The following is a 19,379-nucleotide window of genomic DNA, read 5'->3' on the forward strand; positions in this document are numbered from 1 at the left end:
AAATGTCTCCCCACCTTCCGTCTCTGATCAGATGAGTATGCAGGACTAGCCCAGGGGAAAGTGCCACCTTTCAAGGACAATTTTGCCTTCTCCCATGACCTTGCAGAAGTCCTTCACTGTAAGGGCTCCTTACCATTTGGGCTCTGTGGCAGAAGGAGCTGGATAGCCTTTCTGCCAACTAGAGTCTTCCTACCACATTCAAGGGGAAGTATTGAATAGAAAGAAATGGAATCCTGTCATGACTAGCTCAAAAAAACACCAGCATAGGCACACTTAGGTTCACAGAATTTTTTAAGGCCAGAAGGAACAAGGACAATCATATAGTGTAACATCCTGCATAACACAGTCTTTAAAATTTCACCCAGTAATTCCTGCATCAGGCCCTGGGTTGCCATAGTGATTCTTGTCCTTGCATTTTCTCACTATAGGTTCATGCCCTCATTCTTTTCTTGATCTGTTCACATCCCTCAGCCTGCACAGCTACTTTTGTATCTCCTACCAACCCCATCTCTTTGGATAATGAGGGATTTGGAATTCTAATGTATGATCTCTATAGCATATCACTACCTATGTAATGAAACCGTAACAGTTCTACTGCACTGACAGTCTTTTGTATCCATGGAGTATAGGAGGATAAGAAGAATTTTGTCCTTTAATGCCTAAGGATGTTGGCCAGATCCTCAGTGGATGTAAATCTGCCTAGATCTATTGACTTATATAAGCTCAGAATCTGGTGCTATATATTTAAGGGTATAATAATAAAAGATGGCTTACATAGGCTAGACCATTTTGTTTATGTGGAGTTAGAAAAAGTTTCCATAGTATGGAAAGTAGCTACCATCTGGTCCACGCAGGATTAGCTAATCTTTTCTATTTAAGGATATGTACTCAAATAACTACTTGTTCCATACTTTTGAGTTTTTCTGCAAAGGAAACATATGTTCACAGTTATTGCCATCAGAATGAGTTTTAGAAGAGTCTGTAACTTTAGAGTTGCTTTTTTAGAATGGTAACTAATAATATTTTTACAAATAAAATACTCTAATGTTTAAAAAAAGTATGGTATTAGTAGTATGAAAGAAAATATTTGGCTCATGTGATTTTATAAATATATATTCTAACGTGAGGATAAAAAAATTCAGGTACTCTATCCTTTTTTCAAAGCTGTTTTTAGAAATAATAAAAACTGGATGGGATGGTCTTTTAATTTCAGATTTTTTTCTTATTCTCGGGAACTATTTTCTCTTGGTTTGTACGATGTAATCTGAAAAAATCACACTTAAGCATGAAGTGAGACTGTTTAATACATGATTTATCTAATATAGCTTGTGGAGTCTAAAGCAAGCCAATAAATCAAACTGAAGCAGTGGTGAATTCGAAACTTTAAAAGCAGGGAGAAACACATGAACATCTAACTGTCACAGCCAAAACTCAATTCACCAGGTTCAAATGAAACAGTTTCTTATTTTTCATTGATTACAATCTGTGCTAAACAGACAGCTTCAATGCAAAGAGGAGAAGGCTAGTCTTGTGAGCAATGCACTGGAGTGGGACGTGGGAAATCTAGATGCAATTCCTTGTCCTGCTGTGAGTTTAGCTCCCATGAGACTTTCAGCAATCTATTAAAATCATTCTGTGCCTCAGTTTTCCATGTGTTCAATGAGTGCACTAATAATGCCTTCCTCTCACCCTGTCTGCCTTTTCTATTCAGGCCTTAATCCTACATTCATTGGCTATGCATGAACAGACCTCTTTGTCTGTGTGGAGGCCCAAAGAAGTCAGTGGGGCTCTGTGTGGGTGCGAGGGTCAGCCTAAGATGAGCTGCATCTCATTGTTAGCAGTAAGGACTCACTCGTATTATGTAGATGCAGAGTGCAATGAGCTCTTGCTGTCTATTGGGGTTTAGGTGCCACTGAAATATCAATAATAATACAAGATACCAGCTTTTTTAATTTGAGTTTCTTTATGATCTATGTCTGGAAACTGCAGGGGGCACGGGAGAAAGGATTGTCCAATCAAATGGCAGCATTGGATTTTGTTGGTGAAGAAGAATAGTTTCTTGTTTTGATTTAAATATTTATAATGAGTGTCAGAAGTCTTCTGCTGGGGAAGGTTTCGGAAATGAACAAATATGAGCCTTTTGTGGCTTTTCATACCATATTTTTCTTTACACTTTGAATCAAGTACTTATTTTATTTATTTGAGGATTTATATTTCAATCACCAATAGTAATTTCTATCCTTCTTTCAGCTCTTTGCATTCTTTTAAAGTCTTTGGATAGTTTTCAGACTGATATTTCCAACCACTTTATTTTTAATTATTTTTCCAGTTTTAACTGCACATCATTTCACTTAGGTCAACTTTCTTTTACATTTCAGATCCCTTTGAAGGGACTTTGGTTTTGAAGTAGATCTGCCTTTTTTATTTCCTCCTTCCCTTGTAAATTCTGTTCAATTTATTCTAGCCAGCCTGGTTCTGATTTAGGTTTCCTTTATTTACATTTCATTATTTTCACCTTTTAAACTTTTTCACCCAGTAATTTCTTATTTTCCAGTTCCTTTTAACTGCCTGGAAGTGCTTTTTCTTTATTATATTAGCGCTTTTCCTCCAATTTTGGAATACTTCTTTCTTTAAAGACCTTTTCTTATTTTTGAATACACTTTGTTTCCTTTGCAATCCCTCTGCCTGGTAAGATCACAGCTTTTTTCAAGTTGCTGAAAAACCAGTGATCCCCTTTAAAACAGAGCCTGTGGTTTCTCCTATTATGCTTAGCACCTGAGATATCTAGCTTTCTTTTTAAGTAAAGAAAACTCTTGAGCTCCTTTAACTTTTAGTATTTTTTTATCAACATTTGGTTTTCTAAAGAAGAGGTGGAGGGAGAACGGGACCATCAGTGTTTAGTCTGGAGTGTTTCTTTTCACTGTTTCAATGGCATATTAAAAAAAAGGATCTGTTTTTCTCTGTGATGAGATTGGTCCCAACATGCAGAGAGAAAAAAAGGGCTTTTTTTATGGGAAGGGAAAGGACTGATAATAATTGTGACAGAATATTGAAAACAACAGTAAAGGAACATTTTGGCTGTGAGGCTTTTTTTTCAAGCTATTAAACGAAAGAGAGAGAGAGAACAAGGACTAGTTCTGTTCTTTTATTTTTTACACATTCCTAAAAAGTCCTCTTGACTGAGACCAAAATCTTGTCTTATCTTTTATTTCTGTTTTCTAAATCTGTTTTCTATTTCCAGCCGGTATTTTGTTAACCACTTTTAAAGTCTAATAAAATTTCTATCTCTACATACTGACAATGCTAGTTTTCATTTTGCTCTCAGTTATACACAATGGCTAAGAGTAACATAAATCTTAAATTTGGGCCTGGCAAAGGACTGGAAAACATATGGTACTGAACAGCATAGTGGCCCAACCTAATGTCTACCAAAGTCAATAGAAAGACTTCCATTAACTTAAGTGGACTTTGGATCAGGCCCTAGTTTTGTTAGGTGATCAATATAGAACTGCACCTGGAGTGTGAAGTGTATTCCATAGGGCACTTTCTTGCTCCCAGTATCCTGTCAGTTCTGGTTATTCCACAGTGCCATAATTTCTCTCTGGTGAAAACCAGGAAAATTAATTTGAAATTTAAATATCTTTACTCTTTATTGGCATGACAAGGTATGTACACAGGTGTTCCCAAAGTTAATGTACACATTCCATCCTGTTGACTGTGTGTATAGAGAATACTGTGATTGTTTTCTCGGTTTTCATGCTGTGAGGCAGAGCGACTGAATATGCCTCATTAACAACTTGTTACTTTAATTCAGTATCTCCTGGAGGAGTCTACAGTACAGTGCATTGCTTTATACCAGACAATAAATTCCTATTTAATTCTGCCTTAATTGCCTTCTTTCCTCATGCCAGGAAGCAGAGATGAAGTTTGCCTCACGTTATTTATTACTCTTTGATCAGCAGAGCTTGTCTAGGCCACACACGGAAATGTCCCTTAAGGTCAAACTACAAAGATTCTTCCTATTGTAGGATTTAAACTTTGAGTGTTTTTGTTTATAAACAGGGTGAATGCCTGGATGCCTCCTAGAGAGAGACACTTTATATACTAAATTCAGTTATTATTATTTATTACTTCTTTTACAGCAGTACATAACACGTCTCAGTAAGGATCAGGGCCTAGTTGTGATAGGCATTGTGCAAACACATGATTAAGACAATCTTTAATCCAACGAGCTCACAGTCTAGGAATTTGTCTTGACTAGGATTTAAAGGTATATTATAATAACAGGAGTACTTGTGGCACCTTAGAGACTAACACATTTATTCGAACATAAGCTTTTGTGGGCTACAGCCCACTTCATCGGATGCATGTAGTGGAAAATACAGTGGGGAGATTTTATATACACAGAGAACATGAAACAATGGGTGTTACCATACACACTATAACGAGAGTGATCAGGTAAGGTGAGCTATTACCAGCAGGAGAGAAAAAAAACCTTTCGTAGTGATAATCAAGGTGGGCCATTTCCAGCAGTTGACAAATGGACACAAATCAGACGTCAAGAATTATAACATTCTGACAATAATTATAACATTATAACCAGTCGGAGAACACTTCAGTCTCTCTGGTCACTCTCTGGTCACGATTACAGACCTAAAAGTCGCAATATTACAACAAGAAAACTTCAAAAACAGACTCCAACGAGAGACTGATGAATTGGAATTAATTTGCAAACTGGACACCATAAAATTAGGCTTGAATAAAGACTAGGAGTGTATGTGTCATTACACAACGTAAAACTATTTCCCCATGTTTATTTTCCCCCCCTACTGTTCCTCACACATTCTTGTCAACCCCTGGAAATGGCCCATCTTGATTATCACTACAAAAGGTTTTTTTTTCTCTCTTGCTGGTAATAGCTCACCTTACCTGATCACTCTCGTTATAGTGTGTATGGTAACACCCATTGTTTAATGTTCTTTGTATATATAAAATCGTCCCTCTGTATTTTCCACTGCATGCATCCGGTGAAGTGGGCTGTAGCCCACAAAAGCTTATGCTCAAATAAATTTGTTAGTCTCTAAGGTTCCACAAGTACTCCCGTTGTTTTTGCCGATACAGACTAACACGGCTGCTACTTCGAAAGGTATTTTAGAAAGAGTGAGCTAATACATTCTAACTGGCGTGTTCCAAAACTCTAGTATAGACAGGGCAGAAGAGACCTTTTTACATACTTAAACTGATAAAGTTGAAGCCTAAGCTTCAATATCTATGAATAATCATAATTTTTCCACTAAACCCTTCATTATGTCTGCTTATTTTTCTTTTTATTGTTATTATATCTGCATTCCCTGTGAAAGTTGTGAATTCTTAGGGATGTACACTTTGAGGAATATTTCTGAGGTACTTCAGAGACACTTTCAACCATAAATCTTAGTCTCTACTATGAAATCACAGAACACTAAATTTAACTGTCCTGATGTCCTGACCTACATTCTCAGTAAAAGAAGTCTAATTTCAAGGATGCATGTGCACTGGCAATGGCAGTACAAGCCTCTTCATACTATTGTAGCACCCTGACCTGGTGTGACCAATTGTTGGGACAAAATCTAGTAGGAGCTGGGCACCTTATTGCCTTAGGTTTCTTTGAAAATCCCAGCTGTGAAGTGAGTTGGTGTTCTCAGTCCCCATGGATAAGTATCATTATTATTATTATCCTTTCTTCTGATCCCAGCATCTATTCTGACACTAGTGTCATCCCTCTGCTGAGCAATAGTAAATGTTTGGCGCCATGCAAGATGGCTTCCCAGGGCCTGAAATATCAAAGAAGCAGAATCTGGGTATATTCTAAATGTTTTATTTACACATATACCTGAATCCTGGGACAGAAGTGGTCAAGCATGATACAGCAATCCCTTCTTTCAGGAATCACACCGATTCTCAGTTCCCAGATGACAACTCTATCTCAAGAATCCACTCTAATTAGAGATCAAGCCAGAAAGTCAACTTTCCTGCTGCTCACACAGCTCCTCTTCAAGGAACAGAACCTTACATAATCCAAACAAACCACAAAACAGCATGTCTTCTTAAAACTAAACATTTATTCACTTGCTATGAAAAAGAATTTGGAAGACTATGTTTAACAGCGCCACCTACCATAGGGGTATGCATGTTGTAAATCTCATCAGAGGACAAAGAACGAATGGGTATAAAGAATGAATGATCCTTTCACCTCTAAATGTGGTTGTGCCAGGTTAGGGTGGTAAACTAGTATGAGTAGGCTTACACTGCCACTGCTATACTTGTTAAGAAGAGAACTGTGATTCCAGTTTTCAGAGTAACAGCCGTGTTAGTCTGTCTTTGCAAAAAGAAAAGGAGTACTTGTGGCACCTTAGAGACTAACCAATTTATTTGAGCATGAGCTTTCGTGAGCTACAGCTCACTTCATCGGATGCATACCGTGGAAACTGCAGTAGACATTATATACACACAGAGACCATGAAACAATACCCCCTACCACCCCACTGTCCTGCTGATAATAGCTTATCTAAAGTGATCATCAAGTTGGGCCATTTCCAGCACAAATCCAGGTTTTCTCACCCTCCGCCCCCCCCCCCCCCCCCACAAACTCACTCTCCTGCTGGTAATAGCCCATCAAAAGTGACCACTCTCTTCACAATGTGTATGATAATCAAGGTGGGCCATTTCCTGCACAAATCCAGGTTCTCTCACCCCCTCACCCCCATACACACACAAACTCACTCTCCTGCTGGTAATAGCTCATCCAAAGTGACCACTCTCCCTACAATGTGCATGGTAATCAAGGTGGGCCATTTGCAGCATAAATCCAGGTTTTCTCACCCCCCCCACCCCCATACACACACAAACTCACTCTCCTGCTGGTAATAGCTCATCCAAAGTGACCACTCTCCCTACAATGTGCATGGTAATCAAGGTGGGTCATTTCCAGCACAGATCCAGGCTTTCTCACCCCCCCCCCCCGCCATGGGGGAACACACACACACACACACACACACACATAAACTCACTCTCCCGCTGGTAATAGCTCATCCAAACTGACCACTCTCCAAGTTTAAATCCAAGTTTAACCAGAACGTCTGGGGGGAGGGGATAGGAAAAAGCAAGGGGAAACAGGCTACCTTGCATAATGACTTAGCCACTCCCAGTCTCTATTTAAGCCTAAATTAATAGTATCCAAGTTGCAAATGAATTCCAATTCAGCAGTTTCTCACTGGAGTCTGGATTTGATGTTTTTTTGTTGTAAGATAGTGACCTTCATGTCGGTGATTGCGTGACCAGAGAGATTGAAGTGTTCTCCGACTGGTTTATGAATGTTATAATTCTTGACATCTGATTTGTGTCCATTTATTCTTTTACGTAGAGACTGTCCAGTTTGACCAATGTACATGGCAGAGGGGCATTGCTGGCACATGATGGCATATATCACATTGGTGGATGTGCAGGTGAAAGAGCCTCTGATAGTGTGACTGATGTTATTAGGCCCTGTGATGGTGTCCCCTGAATAGATATGTGGGCACAGTTGGCAACGGGCTTTGTTGCAAGGATAGGTTCCTGGGCTAGTGGTTCTGTTGTGTGGTATGTGGTTGTTGGTGAGTATTTGCTTCAGGTTGCGGGGCTGTCTGTAGGCAAGGACTGACCTGTCTCCCAAGATTTGTGAGAGTGTTGGGTCATCCTTCAGGATAGGTTGTAGATCCTTAATAATGCGTTGGAGGGGTTTTAGTTGGGGGCTGAAGGTGACGGCTCGTGGCGTTCTGTTATTTTCTTTATTAGGCCTGTCCTGTCCTGAGTTCTGGGAACTCTTCTGGCTCTATCAATCTGTTTCTTCACTTCCGCAGGTGGGTATTGTAGTTGTAAGAAAGCTTGATAGAAATCTTGTAGGTGTTTGTCTCTGTCTGAGGGGTTGGAGCAAATGCGGTTGTATCACAGAGCTTGGCTGTAGACGATGGATCGTGTGGTGTGGTCAGGGTGAAAGCTGGAGGCATGTAGGTAGGAATAGCGGTCAGTAGGTTTCCGGTATAGGGTGGTGTTTATGTGACCATTGTTTATTAGCACTGTAGTGTCCAGGAAGTGGATCTCTTGTGTGGACTGGACCAGGCTGAGGTTGATGATGGGATGGAAATTGTTGAAATCATGGTGGAATTCCACAAGGGCTTCTTTTCCATGGTCCAGATGATGAAGATGTCATCAATATAGAGCAAGTAGAGTAGGGGTTTTAGGGGACGAGAGCTGAGGAAGCATTGTTCTAAATCAGCCATAAAAATGTTGGCATACTGTGAGGCCATGCAGGTCCCCATAGCAGTGCCGCTGATCTGAAGGTATACATTCTCCCCAAATGTGAAATAGTTATGGGTAAGGACAAAGTCACAAAGTTCAGCCACCAGGTTAGCCGTGACATTATCGGGGATAGTGTTCTTGACGGCTTGTAGTCGATCTTTGTGTGGAATGTTGGTGTAGAGGGCTTCTACATCCATAGTGGCCAGGATGGTGTTATCAGGAAGATTGCCGATGGATTGAAGTTTCCTCAGGAAGTCAGCGGTGTCTCGAAGGTAGCTGGGAGTGCTGGTAGCGTAGGGCCTGAGGAGGGAGTCTACATAGCCAGACAATCCTGCTGTCAGGGTGCCAATGCCTGAGATGATGGGGCGCCCAGGATTTCCAGGTTTATGGATCTTGGGTAGTTTATTTGTGTGTGTGTGTGTGTGTGTGTGTGTTCCCCCGGGTAGGGGGCGGGTGAGAAAGCCTGGATCTATGCTGGAAATGACCCACCTTGATTACCATGCACATTGTAGGGAGAGTGGTCACTTTGGATGAGCTATTACCAGCAGGAGAGTGAGTTTGTGTGTGTATGGGGGTGAGGGGGTGAGAGAACCTGGATTTGTGCAGGAAATGGCCCACCTTGATTATCATACACATTGTGAAGAGAGTGGTCACTTTTGATGGGCTATTACCAGCAGGAGAGTGAGTTTGTGGGGGGGGGGGGGGCGGAGGGTGAGAAAACCTGGATTTGTGCTGGAAATGGCCCAACTTGATGATCACTTTAGATAAGCTATTATCAGCAGGACAGTGGGGTGGTAGGGGGTATTGTTTCATGGTCTCTGTGTGTATATAATGTCTACTGCAGTTTCCACGGTATGCATCCGATGAAGTGAGCTGTAGCTCACGAAAGCTCATGCTCAAATAAATTGGTTAGTCTCTAAGGTGCCACAAGTACTCCTTTTCTTTTTGTGATTCCAGTGATGTCCTCTCAGCTATTTTTCAAAAATATATGGGGAAAAATGCTTAGAGAAGTTTTGTAAATGACACTTTGGATACCCTTGCTTCTACAGACATTCATAAAACCCCTTTAAAGTCAACCAGGCACAAAGGCCATTGAAACAATTAATTTAGAATATGAAAGCCTGGAGATGTCTGGACTACAAACTGTATCTTTAAGCATTATGTTCTTTTAATGGTAGCAGAGCTAAGGTTAGCAGCTGAAGCCAGAAGAAAATCTTTTATACCTTTCATCTACAATTCCTATGAAAAATATGAAAAAAAGTGGAATTATTAATTGAAGACTTTGTGATGGAGCAAGTTGCGATCACAGCACAAAAGAATCCAAGGGAGTGAGTACGAAGCCTCAAGAGTGGCTAGACCATCTACAAGGTCACACTGTAGAGATGGTTTCTTCCATTCTCTCACTCTAAGGATAATTCCCTAGTGTTCTGGATTTACCTTGGATCCAGGCACTCAGGAAAAGCCAACATTACTTGCTCAAGGGTAGTATCACGAAGTCATATCAGTGGACTTAGAAAAGGCTGCTAATTAACATCCTGAGACAGCACCACACAGTGGCAGAAATGGGAAAACTAAAACATTTGCTTGGTTGGTATTTTTATTTTCTTCTATCTTTTGTTTGTCACAATAATTGATGTTGGTAGCCTCTTACTTCAGTCATACTGTATAAAGCCATATTCCTTCCTAAACTAAATGCATTTCTTAAGAAGAACAACAACAATATAAAGAAAGCAGGATACTTTTCCTCAGTAGAATTAATTGTGTTCCTCTTCTCTGCTTTCTAGTAGACATCACTCCCTTTCTAGAACTTTCAGAACAAAGTAGAGAACGACTGGATTAATCACACAACTCTAAGGACCAGATTTTAAAAGATAGTTAGGTACCTAAAGATGTAGACAAGCACCAAGTAGCATTTTCAAAAGCACCCAACTGCCTCCCCCATTGAAATCAGTGGGAGTTAGATGCCTAGGTGCTTTTGAATATCCCACTAGGTGCCTCTCTGCATCTTGAGGCACTTAAAATACCTTTAAAAATCTTGCTCCAGGTAAATATAATCACAGCTTCCTGCTTATCAGAGGATGCTAACCAGAGCTCCACATAAGGCACTGCACAGAAGAAGCCATTTGCAGTGCTCAGTAAGAAGTTACATTGGTCTTACAAAACAAGGGTCATATTCTTGAGTGTCATCTTCTGGGTATCTTATCTATTAACTACATTTCATCAGAAATTTTTGATCCACTCTAGTTCTTATGTTACAACTTTGGCGGAACACTCTCAGTGGCTTTCAAGTTACAAAGCAAGTGTTGTGTTTTCATTAAAGACTTTTTATTCTAATGTGAGTGTGCCTAAACTTTTTCTCCCAAGACCCTTCTTTAATATATGCCTCCAGAGTCTCAGTTTCTATAAATATTTAATGTAATTTAATATTAATTCCTAGTACAGCATTTTATCATTAAGAACCTCTTTGCATGATATGTCATTTGCTGCCTAACATAGCGACATCCTAATTGCTCACTGATGCCTGAAAAAATGACTTCTTCACTATCTCACAATAACTCTAATTAGCACAGATTATAAAATACTGCGTGACTTGTCTTGGAGGTAAAAGATGTTGTGCAGCCCACACACTTTGTGCCTAGCTCTTCTCTTGTCTTGCAAATCGTCCGTTGTTCCTTACATGTGAAATACATATCTGCAAGATGTGAATGTCTGACTTGGATGACGCTCTCTCATGTACTTATATCTAGGCACCTACCTAATGATTTCCCTATCACAAATGCAGACAACAAATAGCCAACCCCGTGGGATCCAATACAACTTTTCTGCTTTTCTACGACAGCTATTCCCCAACTACAGTCTAAGCTCTGTTCAGTTCTCAATCTCCAATTCTTTTAAAATCAAGATAAAGCACCCTGCCCCCTTTCAAATGAACAAGTACGCTGAACTAACAGAAGATGAAAGAAAATGATACTATGAGCTCAAGACAGTACATTTATCAAAATCTACTTGGAATAAAAACATGTACTTAGAATAGCGATTACTTTATAGTCACACAGACCCTTACCTGAATATATATATTCAGTTTCCCTGCTAGTGAACAATGTAAATAAACCTTCACAACATCAAGTAAATATATACATATTTTTAAAATGAGTGAATTCCTGCAAAAGTTATCACTCAAGACTTGTATTTCAGGGTAGACTATACTAAGGAAGCTCAGTGCTTTCAGATGATGACAGATAAAAGCCCTGAAAGTTAACCTGAAAGCTATCTGGAAAAAAAGAAGGCCTATATATTACACACAGAGACATGCATTTATAGCCACAAAAAATATACTCCCTTAAATGACCAGGCTGCCTGAGTGGTTGAAAAAAGTGTTCTCATTATTATCCACTGTAGTCTCTCAAGTGCCAAGGACTATGATGATAGAGAGATATGAGGATTGTGTAGGTGATAGGGAAATGGGTATCTATTGGTCCAAAACACAGTGTAGGAGATGCAGCAGATTATATCTACTACTTTCCCACTCCATGTAGGTACTGATGGTAGCTGCCCTGAAGCAAGGTAGGGGCCTTAAGCTAGGGCTGAGGCTTCCTTTCCTCAGCCCAGTAACTTCTAAGCATATAACACACTGGAAAACAAAGGCATTGGAGAAAAGCATCAGGAGCAGAGATTGTACTTAAATCACAAGGCAAAGGTATAATCAGTGAACATGACAAGGGCATAATGAAGACACAAAAGAGGAAAATGAAATTTTGTTATATGGTGTTGAAACCTCGCATTGGGCCAGGGCAGTAAGAGATTAATGGCCTGTCCTGAAGATAGGGAATAAAATCAGCCACCTGCATCCCCTATCAGAAGCCTGGGGAGATGATCCTGCAGCTGCAGTAAGTAGTCAGGAGGAAACAGGGAAGGAAATCTGTTTTTTATGCTTAAAAGGAGCTGGCTCTCAGGGGCTTGAGACCTACATTCAGTCTATGAGACAAATGGTTTCCTTGGTGAAAGGAAAGGTCACCCAATATACTTGGACGTGAGAGAAACAGAGCAGATCTCTCCCCTATGATAAGAGACAACGTGGGGACAAACTGCATGGCCTTTTTTTTTTTCCTGAAAAGAGACTATCTGAGCACTCTGTGAATGAGAGACATTATCCAGGACTCCCTGAATAAAAGGAATGCCTTGTTATATATGAGGGCCATGATTTGGCAAGGTACTTAAGTGAGTGCCAAATTATTTCAGGGCATTATAAATTATTGTGCTAGAATTAAGAACTATTCCAGTCTATGTGTACCTTTAAGAAACTCAATTAAAGATGTTACAATCTTTCAACAAATTAAAGAATGTAAAATAGCATCTCAAAAATAATCTTTCAATTAAGTCAGTTTGCAACTATTTCCTGTTCTGAAACAACAGCCCTGTGAAGCTAGGAGGAATTTGAAACCAGAAAGCAGGAAGCAATAACCACAAAATAATTTCATATTCTCATCACAACCAAGATGGAGCAGAAAAATTTGCAAGGAGGGAAGGAAGCTTGAGCGGTTGATTGGGGATGCAAATACATTAATCTTGACCGTTGTGGAGCTAATTTGAGTAGTTACAGGCCACCAAAAAATGATTTAACTAATACCTGGAATCCCAAATATTAACTTGCCAGCAAAAATAGAAAACCGGGGTTTGAGATAGCAAAGACTTTCCAGCTGATTATCTGTCATTTTACCACAATGAAAAAATGTAACTTCTGATAAGAGAGAAAGCGATGAACTACGTTGTTTCAAATGCTCAGTTCAGAAAAATAACACTCCAATCCTGAAACCACTTATGCGTGTGAAGTCAATGCAGCTGCTCGTATGCATACATTTAAACACCTGTGTAATTGTCTGAGAAGGATTAAAGAAGCTAAATCAGACTGGATAATCTCTGCTATAACTGAATATGGAGCTGGAAAGTGGTGAGTACTCTGATAAGAATTCCACAGGACCTACTAAAATAATAGTGCATCCTGGAATAATTTTGTGTCAAGGTGATTTGCCACCATGTGGAAGGTTCCGTTTAATGAAAAGAGAGAATGTATCATTACTAGACAATATATGTAGTACAGACTACCGAACACTTGACTCGTACATTGAGTGAAAACGTATGGTTCCCTGAAATGAACAAAGATATGAGGAAATGTGTAATCTTGCCCATGGTCAGCACTAAAGCAATTACATATGTTACATCAGTGAAAGTGGGCATTGCTTTCATTGGCATGAGTGGAAATGTCCACTTACTGCAGTGGAGATGCCCACATTTCCATCCAGTTTACCAATTCCAGTGTGGGATGAAGTAGTGTACATTGTGTGGACTACTAGAGAATGGTCAAGTAACAACTAATTAGCAGCTAACAATGAGCTAGGACAAGATTTCCTGCAATTGGAATGGTGTAATTCATATCTAGAAAGTCAGTCCTGTCTGCACTGGATAGTTTTCCATAATTTATGGAATTCCAGCTACAATTAAATCAGACCTTAGTGAAAATGATTAAGACTGTTATAGAAATACACTGTGAAGGCATTCTCAACTTACACCTGTTACAAATTGTTTTCTTACGAAGGTGATTTCATATCTCCTTGGCTTTTGTGGATAAACAACATCCATCATACTGTAGCTTGGGAGTTTCTCTGATGACGATTTATTTTAAAGCCATTTATTTAGTTGTGCTGGGAGTTGTGCACATCAGCTGTGAGTAATGCACCTCTGTGAATGGCAGAGTAAGTACACTTCATGAAAGTCAACTTGTTGTGTCTCAGTTACTTTTGTTTAATTTTCAAAGGAGATCATTGAAATGTCATTCATGACATTTCAGCAACTTGGAAGAAATAGATAATTTGAGTTGTAACAGTACAGTGTCTTGACATCTGAATGGGAAATATCTGTACTCTTTCTCTTCCCAATTTGCCAAGTAGAGCTGAGTGAAAGTTGGAAATTAGGTACCCCAGGAAATTCTGACATTTCAACATTTGTTTTTGTGCCAAATAGGGACAGAAGTTGACATTTTGAATTTTTTGTCACGTGAAGGAAAAATTCAGTGGACCCAAGTAGGCCTAAACTTCCCAAGTAGGCCTAAAACTTTGGTCAAACTAACTGTGTATATGAAGCATAAAAAGAGAGTGTGGAAAATTCCATTGAGGGGTGATTGCAAACAGCACAGCTTAAGAAATGTAACCATAACCACTAGAAGTTCAAAAAACCATTAACTGCAAAGAAAACACCTGTCAATAACAGGAAAAGCTTGTTTTGCTAAACTCCAAGTAAGGCAAAGCTACTGTTGAAGCTTGCACTATATGCCAAATAAGGAAAATGCTGTTGAAGGAAGTGGGTTTGACAAATTGTGGTTTTCAGCAATATAAGCTCCTGTATTTTCTGTTTATGCCAGAGCAGCTCCTTCTGACTCTCTCTGTATGTACATGCTTGAATAAAGGGATGTCAGGTTTGTTCTAATCCAAGCACAATGCATGGTTAATTTTTCCATGACAGTGGAAAAGTTGAAATGTTTCATTTTGGATTATTGAACTGACTCAAAACCACGTGTTTCAAGTCAGTTAATAATGAACTGCATTTTTTTTTCATAGCAGAGTTTTGCCTCATGAGATTGGTAGCTTGGCAGCCTGCTGCCTCCATTCTACTCTATGGGCTAGGCTCCCTGACCAGACTACATCTCCCATGATGCATTTCAAAGCATGTGACCCCCCCCATGAAGCCCCATGCAGCTCAGTCAAAGGAAAACCCACATTGCATTATAGGAGATGGAGTCCTACAGGGAGCTGGACCCATAGGAGAGAATACGAGCCCAAACTAAAATTCCCATAAAGCAATGTGCTGGTAAGAAATGCAGTTTAATATTATGTTGAACTGATTTGAAACAAACTGTTTCAGGTCAGTCAACAATATGAAGTATTCAGATTCAAAAATTTTCCCATAGAAAATTTCAATTTTTCAGAAACTGCATTTTCCATTAAAAAAATTAATTCCAGCAGTAAATGTTTGGTCAGCTGTAGTGTCAAGGCAAAATATACCTTTTCTTACATTATATATAGAGAATTTATCTGATCCTTTTACTTTGGGGACCAGCCTGGAAACACTCTGTAGTCCAACTGAATCTTGACGAGAGATTTTCATAGGATCTATGGAAAGCAGAGAATCTACCAGAGCTTTTAACAAAATCGTCACTGACAAAATGCAAAATTGTCTAGTTGGAAAAGTTTATAAGAAGCACGTTCTACTTTTTTTCCATTACTATGCACAGTATTCTTAACATGATTCATGGTCAAGAATAATAGTGTAGCTCTTTTAATGTGAGAATATTCCTGATAGGAGACAAGTAATCCAACAAATTCTTAAACTTTAAATCCTTCTTCTGATTTTATGTGCCAAGGTCCTGACCCAAAACTCAGTGAAACCGACAGAAAGAGTCTCATTGACTTCAACAGGCTTTGGATCCAGCTGTAGGTAAAATGAGTGTTTTGTATGACACTAAAACTAACCTGGCTTTTTTTTTTGCTTTTTTTTTTTTTTTTTACTACATCTTGACTAACATTTGATATGCAAGAATAAGAAAAGTGAAACAGGGCAATAGCCAAGGACTGAATGTACAGATGTGACAAAATATAGCTCTTATGAAGAGTTCAATAATGTACCATAATCTCTTCTGAAATTGTTTGATCTTTATAAACTAAACAAAGAGAACATATAGAATTCTCTCCAGTTAATCTCCAATCTGTTGGAGAAGTATCAGATATTTATTTGAGCCTTACATCTGGAATATAACTGAAACTCATAATGACTAGGTTATGTTCATGGAGGGTTCTGAAATACCAAACAGTTGTAAATCTCTTACTTTGACTGCCCAGGCTAGATACAGAGATGTCAGTTTTAAAGATAATCTACTGTGGCATGAAATATAGTTAACTTCTCTTAGAAGATTCCACAGGATATTAATAATCAGCAAACTCTTTCAATTTAGGAATAACAGGATTCTTCACATTTGCTGCCCTGAAAAACAATGAATATTCAGGACCAGATTTTATCTTAGGAAATAAAGAACTCAATACAGATGAATGACTTTCTGAAGTAAAAGTCTGGAAACCAGACTTAAATCTGAATGAGAGATGAATTAAGAGCTAATGCTCTAATATTGGAAATGAGACCTCTAGGGTATGTCTACACTGCAATTAAACACCCTCAGCTGGCCCATGTCTGCTGACTTGGACTCCTGGGGCTTGGGCTGCAGTGCTATAAAACTGCAGCAGAGAAGTTTGGGCTCGGGTTGGAAGCCTGAGCTCTGGGACCCTGAGGAAGGAGGATCCCAGAGCCTGGGTTCCAGCTTCAGCCCAAATATCTACATTGCAGCTTTACTGCTCAGCAGCCCGAGCCCTGTGAGTCTGAGTCAGCTGACACAAGCCAGGAGTGGGTGTTAAACTGCAGTATAGAGATACCTTTAGACTCCAGTGTACTCAGCTGGCAAAGTCACTGTGAGTTCCTGGATTCACATTTGTCTAGTGACAAAGTGCTTTATCAACGAAAGATTTCTGAAGACAAGTATGATCAGAATGGAGGATACCCCTGAGGGGACTTGAATGTCCAAATATTCTTTTACATCAGAAACTTTCTATAGAATAATTGGGAAATCTAACAGTTTAGGTATCAGAACTGGATGATTAAACTATAGAAGATTATTCAATAGAAAATTTGGAAGTGGTAGGGATCAGGAAGGGAATTTTTTCCCCAAATTTGTTCTGTTTTTTATTCTTCTTTGCATGGGGTAGAGGGTGTCTCCTTTGTCTGAAGCATCAGAGAGGCCAAAGCTGGAGATGGGACACTGGACAGGATGGGGTGGTGCTATAAGGTGGCACCATGCATTCCCTCTTCTTGCTCACATGCTCAGGATCTAATTGATCTCCATATTTGGAATTCGGAAGGGATTATTCCCCAGGTCAGATTGGCAGGGATTGGAGTTTTTGCTTTTCTCTGCAGAATAAGGAGTGGATCAGTTGCAAAGACTATCTAGTTGTAGTTACCTTAATTCATGCAATTGCAAGGGCCTCAGGAATTGGTGCACCTCATTCCTTCCTAGTCTTTCTCTGGGGCACACAATCATTTAGTCTCCAGAGGACTGTAATAATTTGGTCTAGGGATAGGACTGGCGTTTTGTGACTCGTGGTATACAGGAGGTCTGACTAGATGGTAGTCCCTTCTGACCTTAAATTCTATGACTTCCCTTAGACACTAAATTTAAACAAGGAAAAGGAAAGAAGATATAATCTAATGTTATTCTCTCCACCTCACCAATTTAGATCTGAACTGTATGACTTCTAACTACTGTATCTGACTGTGTAGAGACACACAACTGTATATTCATAGTTTACCTGCCTGTAAACAAATCCAGGATGATGGAGAAATTATGTAACTTTTCAGCAATAATTCAGGAAACTCAAAGTCCGATGTATATGAAGAGATAAACAATTCATAGTTTATATATGAGGAGAAATGCTCTTCATTATGTATTTTTTCAAGTTGCTTCAGAGAGATTCCTTTCAAGTCACAAACTGTGGCATCTGTCTGAAAGCTAAAATTTACTAGTAGTCATGAATCCTCCCGTTTTGTAATTAATGAAAGTGAAAAATAAAAAGCATTGGCGGGGAAAGAAATGTAATGAGTGATGTTCAAATGAGACAAGCTTAGTCAGCTCCTATTGTCTTGCCCCAAAAGAGATAGTTGCTGTCTACAGACCACAAACAAGGATTAAAGTCATGCTTGTGCTAAGGCACAAGATGCATGTGATGGGCCAGATCTTCAGCTGATATAAACCAAGGTAGAGCCATTTACATTGATTTACTCCACTTGAGTATATGGTACAATAAGTTCAGCCTTCAGAGGGGGGATTCTGCTACATGGGTACATCTACTGTAGTTGTCTGGCCCCATTTGTTGCTAGACACAACTGGAACCTCAGCACTATATTGCAGCACTCTGTGTGTGCTGCTGATACATTTTTTTAATTACAGTGCAGTATCTCAGGATCTTGTGCCACTCTCACTGCAAAATTGTCATTGAAACTGTAAAATGTTGGCTTACCTTTTCTCCTTATATTGCCTAATCCGTTATTATATTTCAAATTCTGCTAACTTCGCTTCTGTCTCTAAACTTCTCTACTGAGTCTCAGGAAAATATAACTTTTTTAGAAATGCATAGTGTTGTTCCTTCTTCTGACTCCAAAAATTGTCCCTTTGCTGAAAGATAGCAGATGTCTTCTGGAGCTTTGCAGGTTGGCTTCCCAATGGAGGAAAAATCAGTGATGTGGAATCTGCCCATATTGTGAGTGTAATTCACTTTATTTACACACATATACCACTCTTAAAATGAGATGGTCAAACAATATTCAGGACAATCCCTTTTTCCAGGGATCTCAGCCCAACACTAATTCTGATTGCCGGGAAGTGACAATGCCTGTAAGAACCTGGGGGACTAGACCCTGGATCTACATGGTTTTGTAGTACTGACTTTAGGAATTCAGCCTGGGTTTCTATTGAAGAACCCTGTGAAGCTGGACACCGTAGGAAGTACCACGCAGCAGGGCCCAAGTGGTGGCCCCCTGCACCCCACTGATCGGTTCATGCCAGCATACAAAAGGAAGTCATCATGGGGGAGCTGTCTGAACAATGATGTAGACTATCTGTCTGCTTCCATTCGAGACCTTGCTTTGCTGTGAACCTTAGACTCAGGCTTCTGACCCCTGTACATCTCTGACTCCACTACTTGCCTGCTGTCTGTAACCTGGTGCCTAACCCTGGCTTCCTGATATCCTGATTTGGCTTGATTCTGACTCTGCTACTTGCCTCTCACCTGAAACTTGGTGCCTCACCCTGACTTCCTGGTATCCCAATCCCACTAATAGTCTTCTGACGGCAATTTGGTAACTAGCCAGTGCACATAGGTTACCCAGGACCCAGCCCTGACACTGCCTCAAGTATTGACTCTAATCAGAGAGAAAGCTCTTCAAGTCCTTGAACAGCTTCCTCTTTCCTA

This window comes from Lepidochelys kempii, chromosome 1 (assembly GCF_965140285.1).
Source record: "Lepidochelys kempii isolate rLepKem1 chromosome 1, rLepKem1.hap1, whole genome shotgun sequence".
NCBI lineage: Eukaryota > Metazoa > Chordata > Testudines > Cheloniidae > Lepidochelys > Lepidochelys kempii.